General features: G+C 46.2%; 2 pseudogenes; both read left to right on the top strand.

Annotated features, from left to right (window-relative positions):
- Positions 1-9,885: 9,885 nt before the first annotated feature.
- On the top strand, positions 9,886-13,435 carry LOC134368102 (doublesex- and mab-3-related transcription factor C1-like; annotated as a pseudogene).
- A 2,438-nt stretch (positions 13,436-15,873) lies between these two features.
- Positions 15,874-19,423, top strand: LOC134368101 (doublesex- and mab-3-related transcription factor C1-like; annotated as a pseudogene).
- Positions 19,424-19,836: the final 413 nt, after the last annotated feature.

Genomic DNA, 19,836 nt, shown 5'->3' with positions numbered 1-19,836 from the left:
TCCCAGGAATATGTCACAGCTTTTCAAAGGTCCTATAGACATCTCATTACCTAGTTTCTCCTCTTAAGGTTTTGGGCATCTATTGTTTGCCCCAAGTGTTATCCACTGCCTGAGGCAGCTCCAGTGTTAAATGATTGCCTCCAAATACTTCTGACAAATGCATCCAGGGAAAAGCATTTCAAATCAAGACAACCATGCAAGTAGGGCCTTCCAGGGAACTGCCAGACAAATCAAGTAATGACAGTTCTCGGGAATGAGGCTTTGCAGGAGTTCCAAACCTGTTCTGCTCCCCCTGGTGGCTGCCAGGCTCCTGGTTTACACTTTGATTCCAGGCTGTTGGTATTCAAGGCTACCACGGAATTGGATGGAAGGGCATGGGAACAGGGCTAGTTGAAATGCCACATAGCTCACTGTTCCTACCAAGATTCAGCTTTTTTTTCTTGAATAAACACACCTGAGCTGTAGGCAAATTTCCACATTTCTGAAAACAGTTATTCTGACCATTTTTGCCAGTTTTCTCATTGTTTTTATGGCAGAGAGAATTTTCAGGGGGCCTTACTTTGCTGTTTTTGCTGACTTCCTGTACAACTTCTCCTCGTACTCGTTTATCAGGGTGTTTGTTGCTATGCAGTCTCTGCGCTTAGAACTTACATATCTCTCAATAAATAATTTTGTTGGTCACTGACCATGTGAAAGGGACCACAACAGGAGCTCAGGAAGCAAAGATGTATAAGATACCATCTTTGATCTCAAAGTTGTTACTCTCTATTAGGCCTCATGGCTAGTTTAACATCAGCACAGCCAGGTTAAGCAACTTTCCCGTTTTCCCCCTCCCCATTTCCCTTTTCTGCTCCGGGAACTAAGAGTCCTGTTCTGGGTAAACATTACCATTATCACCAAGGGAACATCTTGTGGTTTGTGTCCAGCAGGCTTCGGTCTGGAATGCTTTGTACTGAGATAGTGGCTTATCTAGGGCCTGTGCCCTAACTGACCAGATGTTATTGGGCCTCAAGGCCTGTGTCACCTTGCATACCACTGATTTTGAAATTGCCCGTTACTCTGTCAGAACCCTCCCTAAAAATCTTATAAACCTCCTGCTTTCCTTGGTTTGGGGGAACTGATCTGGCTCAGTCTCCCCTCCACGTTAGCTGAAATAACGCTTTTGGCTGAAATGGCGCTGGCTCGGGTCTCTCTCCCTTCTCCATCTCACTGAACCTAACACTCTCAAGTATATTCTATTGAACCGACACATGTAAAACCTACTGATTGCCAAGCCTGCATCTGGACACCAAATTATACCTTAAGTCAGCAAGATGGGGGAAGGGGTGGAAGGGGAAGGATGTGGATCATTTCTGGCCACAGTGTTTTAACTACAACCAAGTCTTTACCTGGATATTTTGCAGCAGCCTTGCTAATATCTCTGGTCAAAGCTACTTTTATCTCCAACCACTTCAGAAAGCTGAGAGTCTCGAGTGAGTGCAGAGAAAGTGCTGCAGAGATCTCCCATATGAAGAGTTAGAAACAGAGATTCATTGGAACAAACAGGTTTGGTTTTGAATAATTTCATGGTACCAATCTGGGATTTTCTACTAAAATGGCTTGTTTTTATATGGATGCAGCCCACCACCTTGGCAGTTATTGATAGACTTTTAGGTAAAAAGCAGAAGGGACCCAAGATATCACTCTTCACACCACAGAATGGAAATATAGCTCCATCCCTCTCCTTTTTAATCAGCCTCTGCCTATCAAAAAATACATATATATCACTTGGTCGTTGATCGAGGATTCCCATGGTAGCCTAAGACCCAAGTTTACATAGAACATCTATGTCTGTGAAATGCTCTGAACTGCAGGAGATGCCTGCTAACATACTCACAGCCAGTTTGTTCCGGGTTTGATTTCTCAAGGCATGCAGGTGTCTTATATAAACATGTCTTGTAAAGATTTCAAGAGCCTTCAAATGACAATATAAAATTTCAGACCTACACAAATTTTGCTTTGAATACAGGTTCTACTGCTTCTTAGCTGTGTAACCTCGGACAGATTACTTAGTCTCTTTCAACCTCAGATACCTAATTTGCAAAACTGAGAATAATAATAGGGAGATACGATTGTAGGGCTTAAATATGACAATGTTTTTGTAATGCATTTAATGCACTATCTGACAAATAGTTAATGCCACAAAACATTAGGTCTAATTCCCATTGATTAACCTCTGAATGCCATAAACACTCAAAGTCTATTATAGTGACCTGAATTAAGAGATTCAGAATTCAGTTCCTCACTTGGCTGACAATGAGCTGCACGGATGGACAGTGGCCAGAGAGAGGGAGGGAGAGAGAGGGAGAGACAGAGAGAGACAGAGAGACAGAGAGACAGAGATCCCCTGTGATCAGAACTCTTGTCTATTATTTCTTTGTGATGCTGGGTGACAACAAAATCAATTCTCCTAAAAATCAATGAATTTACCAAATGGCAAATCTTCCACATTTACTGAATTTCCTGATTGCCATTTTAATAGCTTTCATGGGAATCTTTATTTTTATTATTATTTATTGTTTTTATTATTTTATTAAAGATAAAACATGCATTTCTGATTATTAGCTCAGTAAAGGTGGATGTGCCTTAGGAATTGGAGAAAAAATCCAAAAGTAGAGACTGAAAAAGTCTCCCTTTATTATTTGTATTATTATTCCAATCTAAAATATGGCCTTGTATCTAAGATGGAATTGTTTTGAATAATCCTGATAGATTATTCAATGTTGAATAATCCTGATAGATTATTCAATGTGGGAATGTTTTGAGTATCATTTTCTATCCTTTTAAATCATATGCTTTTTTGGTTTTCTTTTGCATTTTTTGAAATGGCTTCGTCAGACAGAATTGCTCACTTTTTGTAAGTGTAATTTCTATTCAAAGGCAAATCAATTGAATTCCAAAGATGTGTTTAATTTCAATTATTATTTCAAATCAAATTATTTTCGGCGCTGGGAGCATGGCGACGCTCCCGCCGCGGGTTCGGATCCTATATAGGACTGGCCGGTGCACTCACTGGCTGAGTGCTGGTCACGAAAAAGACAAAAAAAGAAAAAAAGAAAAAAAAAGAAACAGGTGCAAATCAAATTATTTTAAGGTGGGTTAAAATTGAATTTGAATTTAATTTTAAATTTGAACACATTCAAAGAATCAAAAATTTAAATTAAATTTATAAAACTGAAATTAGAATGATCATTTGATCCAACACTTCTGGGTATATATCCAAAAGATGTGAAATCAGTGCGTCAAAGACATATCTGCACTCCCATGTTTATTGCAGGGTGATTCATGATAGCAAAGGTATGGAATCAACCTACGTGTCCATCAACAAATGAATGAATAAAGAAAACGTGGTGTGTATACACAATGGAATTCTATTTGGCCTTAAAAAAGAGGGAAATCCTGTCTTTTGCAACAATGTGGATAAATCTGAGAGACATTATGCTAAGTGAAATAAACCAGGTGCAGAAAAACAAATACTGTGTGATGTCACTAATATGCAAAATCTAAAAAAATCTAACTCATAGAAGTAGAGAGTAGAATGGTGATTATCGGAGGCTGGAAGTTGGCGGTGGGGGCAGATGGGGAAGGGAAATATGTTGATCAAAAATTCAAAGTTCCAGTTAGGGCGAACAAGTTTTAGTGATCTATTGCATAGCATTATTAACTAATAAAAACGTATCGTATATTTTTAAATTGCTAAAAGAATATATTTTAAATGTTCTCATTACTAAAAATGACAGGTAGGCGAGGTGATGGATATGTTAATTAGCTTGATTTAATCATTCCACATTGTATACATATACCAAAACATCATATTGTGCCCCATAAATATATAAAATTATTATTTGATTGGACAGGGGCATAAAGAATAAGTACAATTTGTAACTATATACATACTAGTAATATTGATTCGATCAACATATGTCAACATTGAACCCCCAAAATATGTATAATCAATTGTAATTCAATAAAAAACCTAAAATTGTTATTTGTCAATTAAACGTTTTTAAAATAATAAATATAATAAATTTATAGAGACTGCTGCTTCTGGGAAGATGTAGACGTACATTTCCCCATTATTCCCACTAAGTACAACTTAAAATCCTAGACACTGTATATAAAACAAACGTAGGAATTTTCAAAGTGGAGAGAAGAAAGTAGACCAACTGAGGACCTCAGAACGACATGGTAGTGAGTTCCCTGGGTATTGTCTTTGTCTGATATGTCCCAGACTTGGGGATAAATAGGCTACAGAAAATGCCAGTAGGCACAAGCAAAAACCAAAACAAAACAAAAGAAAAACCTAAAAAGCAACAAAACAAAACAAAAAACACAAAAACAAAAATGAAAAAAACAAAACGACAAAAACCCAACCAACAAAAGCCTGCTCTCCCTAGACTAAGGATCACAAAAGGGGAAGCCTAACAAGACAGAAAATGTTTTCACAACACCTGCTCTTCCCCAGCCAGCCAAACACCACAGAAAAATCTGTGGCTCCGTTGCCACTCAGGCCAGCAAAGGTATAGTGAGAAGCACAGGCTTCCACACTCATTTCCACTGGCAGAAACGAGAGCCCCCTCATGCTCCCGTGTCAGGGGAGGTTATGTGGAGATCCCAAAATTACACCCCCACCAGACAATAAGGAGGCAACCCTCTCCATCCTTACTGGGATGATGTCAGGACTTGCACCACCGTTCAGTGGTAAGGATGCCACTCAATCCATGGGCTAGAGAGAAAGTCTTCCAGATGTAAATTAGTACAGCCATTATGGAAAAAAGCATGGAGGGTCCTCCAAAAAACAAAAACAAAACTAGAGCTACCATATGGTCCAGCCTTCCCACTTCGGGGCATATATCCAAAGGATATAAAACCAGTACGTCAAAGAGATAGGTGCACTCCCATGTTCGTTGCAACATTGTTTACAATAGCCAAGATATGGAATCAAACAAAGCATCCATCAACAGATGAATGTCTAAATAAAATGTGGTGTATACACAGTGGAATACTGTTCAGTGTTTAAAAATTAGAAGAAATTCTGTCATTTGCAGCAACATAGATGAGCCTGGAGGACATCACACTAAGTGAAATAAGCCGGGCACAGAAAGATAAACACTGCATGATCTCACTTATATGTAGAATCTGAAAAAAAGTTCAACTCATACAAGCAGAGTAGAATGATGGTTACCAGAGGATGGGGGTTGCGGGGGCAGGGAGATGTTGGTCAAAGGGGACAAAATTTCAGTTAGACAGGAAGAGTAATTTTAAGAGCGTCTATTGCACATTATGATGACTATAGTTAATAACAATATATTGCATACTTGAAAATTGCTAAAAGAGTTCATTTTAAGTGTTTTCACCACACACAAAAAATGGTTAAGTATGTGAGGTAATGCCTATGTTAATTAGCTTGATTTAGCCATTCCATAATGTATACTTATAACAAAACATATGTTGTATATCATAAAATGTACAATTTTTACATGTCAGTTACAAAAAAAATCATAAAAAAGAGAACTCTTCTAGGACATCAAGAAATGAATTGAACTGAATGGAAATGGCTATAAGACATCTCAAAATTTGTGGGACAAAGCTAAACCGTTGCTGAAAGGGAAGCTTGTACCATTACGTGCTTCCGTTAGACAAAAGGAAAAGTATCTAAGCAGTACTCTAAGCTGTCCACCTCAATAAACTAGAAAATGAAGAGAAAAATAAACCCTAGGCAAGCAGAAGGAAGGGAATGTGAAAGGTAAGTACAGTAATCAATGAAATGGAAAACGGAAAAACAATAGAGAAAGTCAATTAAACAAAAATGGTTTTTTGGAAAACATCAATAAAACTTACCTCTAGCAAGGCTTACAAGGTAAACCTATGGTGATTCGCTACATTTGCACATATTCACTTAATGACTTTAATGACTATATTCGTAAAACTTTTCATATAGTCTAGGAAGCTAAACCCCTATGTTTTCAACATGAATCATACAGTGGAAAGAAGAAATAAGAGAAACACCAGATTCCTGATTTGAATTACAACAAAACTCGGTTTTTGACCTAACAGCCAGATCCCTGCCTTGCATCCTAGAAACTAGTTTTTGTAATGTCTTTCATAATTAGTTCAATTTCTTTCCTAAGAGATAAAAAATGATTCCAAAATATCTGTGCCATGAGTTCAACTTTTTAATGCTACAAGCATGTCTTTGCAAATTGGAAAGTTCCTGGAGACAAAATGTCTCATGGACTCATCTGATGCTAAAAATGAGGTACTCTAAAGTTTTCAGATTTTGCATTAATTACTCTTCCATATTGTTAAACCCCACAAATGTGTATAATCAAAACTAAGTAAATAATAATTTTAAAAACTTATACCATAAAAAAAGTCCTGTATTACATGGGCATATGCTTGGTGATTTAGTTGAAAGTCTCCTGCTTTTCGTAAAATATTATATATGGTCTCACAATTTTCTAACTTACATTCTATAAATGAAATAACAATTTCTTCTTACCATGTTTCCACCTAAAATGCTCATGTGTGCGTGTGTGTGACTGTGTATGTGCAAGATCCAAGCCATTCTTTAGCTGGCTGAATTTATAAACTCAGATCCTCTCAATAATTGTCAAAAACTGCTTTACTGTTGTTGATGACTAATTAATTCTAATTTCAAGCAACTGACTTTGTCAATCTGTTTAGATTGTTGGAGGGGAAATTCTCATCAAATTCATCATATATTTGCTTACATTTCTTTTAGTATTGTCCACTTCATTCTCTTTGTATTTCTTTCAACACAACGAATAAACAGCTTTTCCTTTTTCTCTGCTGCAGCAAATGCAATATCAACAACAAAAATGAGATGGAAAGGGGATGGCATGCTCCTCTTTACAGCAAATGCCCACCAATGAAAGTAGAAGTGAATGAGAGAATTAGAAAATCACTATTTTTCAACCACCAAAGCAATAACGAAATCAGGCAAGAACCCTGAATGAATACCAAGGTCAAGAGGTGAAATTTTTCTGGAGAACAGAATACTCACATGATATAAAAATGTTATGCCACAGACTACTTAGAAATCACACAGGGAAAAGGTACCTTTACAAAGGAGAAATCTGTCTGCAAAAAAACACCCTAAATAAGTCATCAAACTGAGTAATACTAATAGCATCACTGATGACTAGACAAACTGGCATTAAGAGCTTCCAGATGTAACACATTGTAAACTACTTATCACCTGCTTAATATTCTTACCCAAACTGTTAAACATAAACCTCAACAAGAGACAAATATCAGGCAAACCCATATTGTAGGACACTTTAAAGGACAACAGTCCTAGGCTCTGAGAAAGTGTCATTGTCATGAAAAATTAAAAAACGTGGCTGGGGGACTACTCAAGATTAAAGAACACTAAAGAGACATGACAACAGAATGCAATGTATGATACTTGCTTGGATTGTTGATCCCCCAAATATCTGTAAAAAGGGACAACCGAGGAAGTTTAAATATGGACTGTATATGGACTTAGATAATATTACCATATAATTGTTTAATTTTTTTTCTTTTTTTTTTTAAATTTCATTTTGTCGATATATATTGTGGCTGATTATTGTTGCCACTCACCAAAACCTCCCTCCCTCCTCCCTCCCCCCTCCCCCCACCGATGTCCCCTCTGTTTGCTTGTCACATCAACTTCAAGTAATTGTGGTTGTTATATCTTCTTCCCCCGCCCCCCGGTTTTTTTTTTTTATGTGTGTGTGTGTGAATTTATATATTAATTTTTAGCTCCCACCAATAAGTGAGAACATGTGGTATTTCTCTTTCTGTGCCTGACTTGTTTCACTTAATATAATTCTCTCAAGGTCTATCCATGTTGTTGCAAATGGCAGTATTTCATTCGTTTTTATAGCTGAGTAGTATTCCATTGTGTAGATGTACCCTTATTGGTGGGAGCTAAAAATTAATATATAATTCACACACACACACACACACACACACAAAAAAAAAAAAAAAAAAAAAAAAAAAAAAAAAAACCGGGTGGGGGGGAGAAGATATAACAACCACAATTACTTGAAGTTGATGCGACAAGCAAACAGAGGGGACATCAGTGGGGGGAGGAGGGAGGGAGGGGGGAGGGAGGTTTTGGTGAGGGGCAACAATAATCAGCCACAATGTATATCGACAAAATAAAATTTAAAAAAAAAAGAAGTCATGCTGAATTTTGAAAAGGTCAATTCCAGAATACCAAGTCCATGAGTTAAAAATGCATTCACACAAGGTATTTTCCATCCAAAGGGAGACTAGTCTGAGAAACGAGCCTTGGGAAGCACAAAGCTGAACTTCCCCTCAGGAGCTACCGGCTAGTCTAGTATAGAGAGCACAAGAAGCTACACGGATGTGGAGAGGGCGGAACTGCCGGGCGTGAGCGTCAGTGGATCTCGAAGCTCATTTGTCACCGGCAGCAGAGGTGGGAGGGGGGAAGGGGGAGGTGGAAGGCAGCGCTGGAAGCTCATTGGCCTTGTAGGAAGGGCGGGAAAGGTAGCAGAAGCCGGGTTTTCCCTCAGGCCTCTTGTCCCAGCTGATCGATTCCGACCTGCTGTAGGCTTAGGTAAGGCTTTTGACACAGGTTTTCGTCAGGAATACCACCCTTGTTCTCCATGCCTCTTCTTTCCTCCCTCCCTCCTGCTCCGAATCCCCAGCCCCTTCCCCTCTCCTCCACCTCAGCGGGGTATCCCCACCCGCCATGACATCCCACTCAGCCCCTACACTTCCCCACACCCCTTTTGGGAGAACCCTTCGCCCCTGCCCCTGGGACAGGGCTCATGCCCCTGCCTTTTATTCGGAGGTGGGGGAGACAGTGAGTGATCGGGCTTCCTGAGGAGATGGTACACTCCAGGACGGTGGGGTGGAATGGGGTGTGGGGGGTGGGGCGGAGTGTGGTGATGGTGTGTGCTCAAGCACAATCGTTGAAGTGTGGAGAAGAGTATGGAAGATTGTTGGGAGGCTGCAGAGGGAGTGCATGGGTTTGCATGAAAGCAGAGAGGGTGCGTCGGCCCAAGAGAAAAATTAGTTTAATGAGGAGTTGCCGATTGGCTAGATTAAGGCCTGGCACTTCGCAGAGGGCTCAACAAATATCTGTTGAGTAAAGAATGGAGGGAATGAATGAAGGGCTGAATGAAAACAATAATTGAAAGAGGGCTGGGGATCCAGGAGAACATTATGGTTTCATGGGGTGGAAGAGGGTATTCAGCTTAAAGGGGGAGCAAGGGAATAATTAAGATTGCAGTGGGGTGCAAGAAAAGTCAGAATGGAGTGTGAGGGGAAAACTGAACACAGGGCAAACGTGAAACTAATAGAGTTGAGTGTAGGGAGCATAAAATCCTGTGTGGCGAGTGAATGAAGGCAGGAGGTTAGGAAGACTATTGTTGATGTGGATGCCAGAAATAATAGTTGGGTTTGGCAGAATACACGATGATACGCAAGAAGAGGGTGGAGTAACTGTTGAAGGGGGCACGGGAGTACATGTGCATGCTGAAAATGAAATCTATGGCGGAGTGAAGGTAAGCAAGGAGAAGAGCGATCGGCTTGAATGTGTATGCGGCCCATGCTAAGAGTTTCTTGGTGGGGAGGCTATGTATGAGTGGGGCTTCCTGGGAAGGAGGCTATGTGAGTAAGGAGGTTGGGGTGAAGGTTAGAGAAAGCCATGGGAGAACAAGGGAGGAGGCAATCTGATTCCAGTGGTGAGAGGGATGGAGAAGAAGAATCGAGCCACTTCACATAGGACTTTCCAAGGGCGAAGGAAGTACGTTGGAGGGAGGGCATCACGTGGCCATTCTGACCTCCACTACTGACCCTAGAACCATGGATCCCCAAGAAACACCTGCTGTGCCCTGCTGCTCCTCCAACTTGGAATGCACCACAGGGTGTGAGATCGGAGCCCCATGGGGGGCTGAACTTGTCCCCAGAAGAGCTATAGGCCGCCATGACCACTGCCAGAAGCGTGACATCTCTACCCAAATCAGAGGCCACAAGCGTTTCTGCATCTTCCGGGCCTGCAAGTGTCACAATTGTGCCCTCTTCTGGTGAGTATGCTGTCTGGCAAGGAGAAGGGTCAGGCCTCCTCTAAATGTGACTAACCTTAGACCTGTAATCCCTCACTTTAGGGAACACCGTCGGGTCTTGCCTGCTGTGAGTGCCTTGAAGGAGGAGCAGAGGGCAGCGCTGGCAGAGCCAGCGCACCTGGCTCGAAGACTGAAAAGGAGTGTGGCAGCCCCTGCCAGAGCTCACATCCCTGTCAAGAATTTGGTCATCAAAGGAGTCCTCAGTGAGTATCTCTGGCCAGGGAGGGAGCCTGAGTTTGGGTGGAGGAAGCAGGAGTAATTCTGTCACCAGTTCTATCACTGAATTGCTATGTGGCCTTGGGCAAGTTACTCGCTGGACCTTAGCTCGCCCAAGTGTAAAACATCGTCAACATTATTTACCAAATGTTTGTGGGAATGACAGACCGGGGAGTCGAAAAGGTCCATGGTGAGATGAGACTTCAGATTGGGGGTGGGCAGAGTGGGGTGGGGCTGAGGGGGAAAGGCTCACCAAAGCTGTCCCTGGTCTTTCACAGCTGGGAAGGTGGACATTGTGCCTCAGCCTGAGGCCCACCCCCACACAACCCCCGAGGAGGTAAGTAGAGTCTGTTGCCAGTGGGGGAGGCTCCCACCCAGCCACTGCCCAGACCCCTTCCACTGTGTCCCAAAGACGTGGGTTCCATCTCCAATCCTACCACCGTCTTGCCATGTGACCTTGGGAAAAAAATCACTTCTCCTCCCCGGCCCTCAGTTTCCCTAGTTGCAAAATGAAAGATAAGACTGTCTGGTCTTCAAGATCTTCAGAGCTCTGGCATTCTGGGCTCCTATCCTCATCCCCAAACATGCCCACACCTCCTCTCTCCATGGCCGACCTGGTACCTGACTCCAACCTGTGCTCTGCGCCCCTGCAGGAGAGCTCCCAAGGGGCTCTGCTCCTCGGCCAGCCCGCAGAACCTCTGTCTCTGCCCTGCACTCCAGTGACCTTGGAGCAGCAACCGATGGCTTCTCTTTCTAGGCAGCCCCACGGGTCCCCTGTCCTGTGCAGCAGGTGAGTAGAGCAAGGTCATGTCTTGTGTTGTTGTGTGCCCACCCTTGTGCTTGATGCTATGGGAGACAGGAGGAGGAAGAGGAGAAGGAGGAGGAGAAGGCAGCATCTCAGGCTAATGGGCAAGACAGGGCTCTCCCAGCTTTGCCATTTCCTACTTGTGAGGCTTTGGACAAGTGAGTTTATGTTTTTGAACCCCCCATTTCCCTATGGGTGTACTGGGGACAATATTCTACACCTATAGCATTGACAAGAGAACTAGCCTGAGGCCTGACACATAGTAGGCCTTCAACTAGTGAAGGCTGTTATTTCACATGAAACAGATAGATGGGATAGAAGGTCCTGCTGAAAAGTAGGGCCATGATGGCGACGGCCACAGAGGACCAGGGGAAAGCCCAGAGGCCGTTAGAGAAGGCTTCCTGGAGATGAGGCAAACTTGTCCGTCAAGACCCATGGGGATTGGACAGTATGGAGGCGAGAACCAGTCCCTGAACCGGGACAGTAATCACATCTCTGCAGGTGCTTTGCAGGTAAAAGCACGGACACCTGTGTGATTTTCCATACTCTTCGCTGTTGCCCCAGGAGGAAAAAAGCTGGCAGAAATTAGTGTCTCACAAAAGATATAGAAAAAAGAGGTATGGAAAAGAAAACAGGCCAAGCAGGAGAAGAGGCTTGCCCAAGCCACGGCAGTGGCTCAGCAGGCATTCGGATTCCCACATCCAGATATTGCAGAATCCTTCCCCTCTCTCTGTTGACTGGTGCTATGTGTCTGCCACAGGGTTTAATCCCCTGGCCTCTCCTCTCCTTGTTTCTAGATGCTCAGCGCTGATCCTGCAGCCCAGTGCCACCCTTGACTCTCTTCTACTGCAGCCACAGGTCCTGGAAGAGTAGTGGGGTCCAGAACCCTGGGAGGGGCCGAACTTAGTGAATGGAAAGAACAGAAGACCTCGGGGGTTGGGAGGGGGTGCGGGCTCTCTAGAACTGGAGGCTTCAGAGGCACTTGTCGCGTTGGAAGGAGGTATGGTTTCCCAGCCCCCATTCTCTCAAGCCCTTTCCTTTGCAGGCCGCTACAGCATCTGACCAGGCTTTGGCTTCTGCCTCCTCAGAGTGGCAGCGGAAGCTGGAGGCTGTCGAGGCTCTGCTGAGTCTGAGACACTCTTTTCAGACCCCTTCTGACTCCATCTCCCTCCACCAGGCCTGTGACCCACCAGGTAGCCTGCTCCTTGAGAGGACACGGGGTGGGGATGGTTGGGAATTGGGGGTTGTTGTGGTAAGCAGGTTCTAACTGGGAAATCAGGGTCGGTGGACTGAACCTCCTTGGAGCCAGCTACCCAAGCTCCTCAGTCTAACTCCTGAGATGGTCGTTGAGAACTGCTCAGTGAATCTTTAGTTTATCGAACTTTGTGCCCTTGTCCAGTGCCCTTCGTGCAGAGGTTGAGCGCCCTTTAGTCGAGAAACAAGGAAACTGAGGCCCTGAGAGTGGCAGGGACTTGCCCTAGGGCATGCAGCACACATGTTAGGTGGAAGAACCAGGTCTCCCGACTCTCCGCCCAAGGCTCTCTATCGAGACCCCTGAAGTCTTCTGTGGCCTGGGGAGGACATACAGAGGTGATAAGGGCCTAGTCTGGAAGGAGGTCTGGTCCCTGCCTTCAAGAAACTTCCAGCCTAGATGTGGAGCCTGGATGCCTGTACCGCCTGTGTTTTGTGGCTAAATCTCAATGGTGTGCCCAGAGAGGAAGGGCTGGAGGAGCCCTGAGGGAAGATAAACTCCTGGGAAGGCTGAGAGGGAAGGCTTGGTATTCCAAGACCAAAATGGTGGATGGGGCATGGTGTGTGAGTGAAGAGGCAACCCTGGAGGAACTAATGGAACAGAGGGAAATGGGGCTGGAGAGTCTACCAATCACGGACCAGCAGCTGTGGGTGACGAGGAGCCAGGCAACGCTTCTGAGCGAGGGAGGAGCATATTCAGAGACCCCAGCCTTGAGGAAAGAGACGTGGTGGCTGTGATGGAGGGACTGGGGAAGGCGAGAGGGGTGATGAGGAAATCAGAGAGGAAGAGGTCTGTGCAGTAGTCCAGGTGACAAATCTTCAGTTGGGTAGGACAAAAAAAGAGGGGACAGCCAGGAGGGGACATGGATGTGACCTGGCTCTGGCCTCTTCTTTTCTGTCTATAGCTTCTGCTGAAGAAAGAGGACTCCAGCCTCCCAGTCGCTCTATCGGACCCAGGCCAGACAGCTCCACCTCACTGTCTATTGGATATCTGTGATGCATGTCCCTCTTGCGCTAGGAGCCAAGAGAAGGAGGCCTCACTAAAGCACGGCCTACCCTGTTTCTGAATGTGCGAAATGGTTAATGTGCAAAATGCTTCACATCTTTTTTCTTTTTTTTTTTAAGCCTTTAGGTGTTTTATAAGCTTTCACATCCCTTTAATTATATGGAGCAATTCCTTGACTGAGCGTGGATTTTCTTCTACCTCCATCCCACCTTACTCCTTTGGATGCTGGGGCCTTTCCAATGACTCTTACAAAAACAGGATTGTGCTACCCAGAGGAATGGAAATCACCAAGTCAAAGGTATACCTGTTCCCCAATGTTCATCGCAACACTCATTACAATAGCCAAGAGTTGTAACCAGCCCAAATGTCCACCATCAGATGAGTGGATACGGAAAATGTGGTACATCTACACAATGAAATACTACTCAGCTATAAAAACGAATGAAATACTGCCATTTGCAACAACATGGATGGACCTTTAGAGAATTATATTAAGTGAAATGAGTCAGGCACAGAAAGAGAAATACCACATGTTCTCACTTATTGGTGAGAGCTAAAAATTAATATATAATTCACACACAAACACACACACACACACACACACAAAAAAAAAAAAAAAAAACCGGGTGGGGGGGAGAAGATATAACAACCACAATTACTTGAAGTTGATGTGACAAGCAAACAGAGGGGACATCGGTGGGGGGAGGGGGGAGGGAGGGGGGAGGGAGGTTTTGGTGAGGGGCAACAATAATCAGCCACAATGTATATCGACAAAATAAAATTTAAAAAAAAAAGAAGTCATGCTGAATTTTGAAAAGGTCAATTCCAGAATACCAAGTCCATGAGTTAAAAGTGCATTCACACAAGGTATTTTCCATCCAAAGGGAGACTAGTCTGAGAAACGAGCCTTGGGAAGCACAAAGCTGAACTTCCCCTCAGGAGCTACCGGCTAGTCTAGTATAGAGAGCACAAGAAGCTACACGGATGTGGAGAGGGCGGAACTGCCGGGCGTGAGCGTCAGTGGATCTCGAAGCTCATTTGTCACCGGCAGCAGAGGTGGGAGGGGGGAAGGGGGAGGTGGAAGGCAGCGCTGGAAGCTCATTGGCCTTGTAGGAAGGGCGGGAAAGGTAGCAGAAGCCGGGTTTTCCCTCAGGCCTCTTGTCCCAGCTGATCGATTCCGACCTGCTGTAGGCTTAGGTAAGGCTTTTGACACAGGTTTTCGTCAGGAATACCACCCTTGTTCTCCATGCCTCTTCTTTCCTCCCTCCCTCCTGCTCCGAATCCCCAGCCCCTTCCCCTCTCCTCCACCTCAGCGGGGTATCCCCACCCGCCATGACATCCCACTCAGCCCCTACACTTCCCCACACCCCTTTTGGGAGAACCCTTCGCCCCTGCCCCTGGGACAGGGCTCATGCCCCTGCCTTTTATTCGGAGGTGGGGGAGACAGTGAGTGATCGGGCTTCCTGAGGAGATGGTACACTCCAGGACGGTGGGGTGGAATGGGGTGTGGGGGGTGGGGCGGAGTGTGGTGATGGTGTGTGCTCAAGCACAATCGTTGAAGTGTGGAGAAGAGTATGGGAGATTGTTGGGAGGCTGCAGAGGGAGTGCATGGGTTTGCATGAAAGCAGAGAGGGTGCGTCGGCCCAAGAGAAAAATTAGTTTGATGAGGAGTTGCCGATTGGCTAGATTAAGGCCTGGCACTTCGCAGAGGGCTCAACAAATATCTGTTGAGTAAAGAATGGAGGGAATGAATGAAGGGCTGAATGAAAACAATAATTGAAAGAGGGCTGGGGATCCAGGAGAACATTATGGTTTCATGGGGTGGAAGAGGGTATTCAGCTTAAAGGGGGAGCAAGGGAATAATTAAGATTGCAGTGGGGTGCAAGAAAAGTCAGAATGGAGTGTGAGGGGAAAACTGAACACAGGGCAAACGTGAAACTAATAGAGTTGAGTGTAGGGAGCATAAAATCCTGTGTGGCGAGTGAATGAAGGCAGGAGGTTAGGAAGACTATTGTTGATGTGGATGCCAGAAATAATAGTTGGGTTTGGCAGAATACACGATGATACGCAAGAAGAGGGTGGAGTAACTGTTGAAGGGGGCACGGGAGTACATGTGCATGCTGAAAATGAAATCTATGGCGGAGTGAAGGTAAGCAAGGAGAAGAGCGATCGGCTTGAATGTGTATGCGGCCCATGCTAAGAGTTTCTTGGTGGGGAGGCTATGTATGAGTGGGGCTTCCTGGGAAGGAGGCTATGTGAGTAAGGAGGTTGGGGTGAAGGTTAGAGAAAGCCATGGGAGAACAAGGGAGGAGGCAATCTGATTCCAGTGGTGAGAGGGATGGAGAAGAAGAATCGAGCCACTTCACATAGGACTTTCCAAGGGCGAAGGAAGTACGTTGGAGGGAGGGCATCACGTGGCCATTCTGACCTCCACTACTGACCCTAGAACCATGGATCCCCAAGAAAAACCTGCTGTGCCCTGCTGCTCCTCCAACTTGGAATGCACCACAGGGTGTGAGATCGGAGCCCCATGGGGGGCTGAACTTGTCCCCAGAAGAGCTATAGGCCGCCATGACCACTGCCAGAAGCGTGACATCTCTACCCAAATCAGAGGCCACAAGCGTTTCTGCATCTTCCGGGCCTGCAAGTGTCACAATTGTGCCCTCTTCTGGTGAGTATGCTGTCTGGCAAGGAGAAGGGTCAGGCCTCCTCTAAATGTGACTAACCTTAGACCTGTAATCCCTCACTTTAGGGAACACCGTCGGGTCTTGCCTGCTGTGAGTGCCTTGAAGGAGGAGCAGAGGGCAGCGCTGGCAGAGCCAGCGCACCTGGCTCGAAGACTGAAAAGGAGTGTGGCAGCCCCTGCCAGAGCTCACATCCCTGTCAAGAATTTGGTCATCAAAGGAGTCCTCAGTGAGTATCTCTGGCCAGGGAGGGAGCCTGAGTTTGGGTGGAGGAAGCAGGAGTAATTCTGTCACCAGTTCTATCACTGAATTGCTATGTGGCCTTGGGCAAGTTACTCGCTGGACCTTAGCTCGCCCAAGTGTAAAACATCGTCAACATTATTTACCAAATGTTTGTGGGAATGACAGACCGGGGAGTCGAAAAGGTCCATGGTGAGATGAGACTTCAGATTGGGGGTGGGCAGAGTGGGGTGGGGCTGAGGGGGAAAGGCTCACCAAAGCTGTCCCTGGTCTTTCACAGCTGGGAAGGTGGACATTGTGCCTCAGCCTGAGGCCCACCCCCACACAACCCCCGAGGAGGTAAGTAGAGTCTGTTGCCAGTGGGGGAGGCTCCCACCCAGCCACTGCCCAGACCCCTTCCACTGTGTCCCAAAGACGTGGGTTCCATCTCCAATCCTACCACCGTCTTGCCATGTGACCTTGGGAAAAAAATCACTTCTCCTCCCCGGCCCTCAGTTTCCCTAGTTGCAAAATGAAAGATAAGACTGTCTGGTCTTCAAGATCTTCAGAGCTCTGGCATTCTGGGCTCCTATCCTCATCCCCAAACATGCCCACACCTCCTCTCTCCATGGCCGACCTGGTACCTGACTCCAACCTGTGCTCTGCGCCCCTGCAGGAGAGCTCCCAAGGGGCTCTGCTCCTCGGCCAGCCCCCAGAACCTCTGTCTCTGCCCTGCACTCCAGTGACCTTGGAGCAGCAACCGATGGCTTCTCTTTCTAGGCAGCCCCACGGGTCCCCTGTCCTGTGCAGCAGGTGAGTAGAGCAAGGTCATGTCTTGTGTTGTTGTGTGCCCACCCTTGTGCTTGATGCTATGGGAGACAGGAGGAGGAAGAGGAGAAGGAGGAGGAGAAGGCAGCATCTCAGGCTAATGGGCAAGACAGGGCTCTCCCAGCTTTGCCATTTCCTACTTGTGAGGCTTTGGACAAGTGAGTTTATGTTTTTGAACCCCCCATTTCCCTATGGGTGTACTGGGGACAATATTCTACACCTATAGCATTGACAAGAGAACTAGCCTGAGGCCTGACACATAGTAGGCCTTCAACTAGTGAAGGCTGTTATTTCACATGAAACAGATAGATGGGATAGAAGGTCCTGCTGAAAAGTAGGGCCATGATGGCGACGGCCACAGAGGACCAGGGGAAAGCCCAGAGGCCGTTAGAGAAGGCTTCCTGGAGATGAGGCAAACTTGTCCGTCAAGACCCATGGGGATTGGACAGTATGGAGGCGAGAACCAGTCCCTGAACCGGGACAGTAATCACATCTCTGCAGGTGCTTTGCAGGTAAAAGCACGGACACCTGTGTGATTTTCCATACTCTTCGCTGTTGCCCCAGGAGGAAAAAAGCTGGCAGAAATTAGTGTCTCACAAAAGATATAGAAAAAAGAGGTATGGAAAAGAAAACAGGCCAAGCAGGAGAAGAGGCTTGCCCAAGCCACGGCAGTGGCTCAGCAGGCATTCGGATTCCCACATCCAGATATTGCAGAATCCTTCCCCTCTCTCTGTTGACTGGTGCTATGTGTCTGCCACAGGGTTTAATCCCCTGGCCTCTCCTCTCCTTGTTTCTAGATGCTCAGCGCTGATCCTGCAGCCCAGTGCCACCCTTGACTCTCTTCTACTGCAGCCACAGGTCCTGGAAGAGTAGTGGGGTCCAGAACCCTGGGAGGGGCCGAACTTAGTGAATGGAAAGAACAGAAGACCTCGGGGGTTGGGAGGGGGTGCGGGCTCTCTAGAACTGGAGGCTTCAGAGGCACTTGTCGCGTTGGAAGGAGGTATGGTTTCCCAGCCCCCATTCTCTCAAGCCCTTTCCTTTGCAGGCCGCTACAGCATCTGACCAGGCTTTGGCTTCTGCCTCCTCAGAGTGGCAGCGGAAGCTGGAGGCTGTCGAGGCTCTGCTGAGTCTGAGACACTCTTTTCAGACCCCTTCTGACTCCATCTCCCTCCACCAGGCCTGTGACCCACCAGGTAGCCTGCTCCTTGAGAGGACACGGGGTGGGGATGGTTGGGAATTGGGGGTTGTTGTGGTAAGCAGGTTCTAACTGGGAAATCAGGGTCGGTGGACTGAACCTCCTTGGAGCCAGCTACCCAAGCTCCTCAGTCTAACTCCTGAGATGGTCGTTGAGAACTGCTCAGTGAATCTTTAGTTTATCGAACTTTGTGCCCTTGTCCAGTGCCCTTCGTGCAGAGGTTGAGCGCCCTTTAGTCGAGAAACAAGGAAACTGAGGCCCTGAGAGTGGCAGGGACTTGCCCTAGGGCATGCAGCACACATGTTAGGTGGAAGAACCAGGTCTCCCGACTCTCCGCCCAAGGCTCTCTATCGAGACCCCTGAAGTCTTCTGTGGCCTGGGGAGGACATACAGAGGTGATAAGGGCCTAGTCTGGAAGGAGGTCTGGTCCCTGCCTTCAAGAAACTTCCAGCCTAGATGTGGAGCCTGGATGCCTGTACCGCCTGTGTTTTGTGGCTAAATCTCAATGGTGTGCCCAGAGAGGAAGGGCTGGAGGAGCCCTGAGGGAAGATAAACTCCTGGGAAGGCTGAGAGGGAAGGCTTGGTATTCCAAGACCAAAATGGTGGATGGGGCATGGTGTGTGAGTGAAGAGGCAACCCTGGAGGAACTAATGGAACAGAGGGAAATGGGGCTGGAGAGTCTACCAATCACGGACCAGCAGCTGTGGGTGACGAGGAGCCAGGCAACGCTTCTGAGCGAGGGAGGAGCATATTCAGAGACCCCAGCCTTGAGGAAAGAGACGTGGTGGCTGTGATGGAGGGACTGGGGAAGGCGAGAGGGGTGATGAGGAAATCAGAGAGGAAGAGGTCTGTGCAGTAGTCCAGGTGACAAATCTTCAGTTGGGTAGGACAAAAAAAGAGGGGACAGCCAGGAGGGGACATGGATGTGACCTGGCTCTGGCCTCTTCTTTTCTGTCTATAGCTTCTGCTGAAGAAAGAGGACTCCAGCCTCCCAGTCGCTCTATCGGACCCAGGCCAGACAGCTCCACCTCACTGTCTATTGGATATCTGTGATGCATGTCCCTCTTGCGCTAGGAGCCAAGAGAAGGAGGCCTCACTAAAGCACGGCCTACCCTGTTTCTGAATGTGCGAAATGGTTAATGTGCAAAATGCTTCACATCTTTTTTCTTTTTTTTTTTAAGCCTTTAGGTGTTTTATAAGCTTTCACATCCCTTTAATTATATGGAGCAATTCCTTGACTGAGCGTGGATTTTCTTCTACCTCCATCCCACCTTACTCCTTTGGATGCTGGGGCCTTTCCAATGACTCTTACAAAAACAGGATTGTGCTACCCAGAGGAATGGAAATCACCAAGTCAAAGGTATACCTGTTCCCCAATGTTCATCGCAACACTCATTACAATAGCCAAGAGTTGTAACCAGCCCAAATGTCCACCATCAGATGAGTGGATACGGAAAATGTGGTACATCTACACAATGAAATACTAC

The sequence above is a fragment of the Cynocephalus volans genome, chromosome X (genome assembly GCF_027409185.1).
Source record: "Cynocephalus volans isolate mCynVol1 chromosome X, mCynVol1.pri, whole genome shotgun sequence".
Lineage (NCBI taxonomy): Eukaryota > Metazoa > Chordata > Mammalia > Dermoptera > Cynocephalidae > Cynocephalus > Cynocephalus volans.
This window is presented reverse-complemented; position numbering and strand designations above follow the sequence as displayed.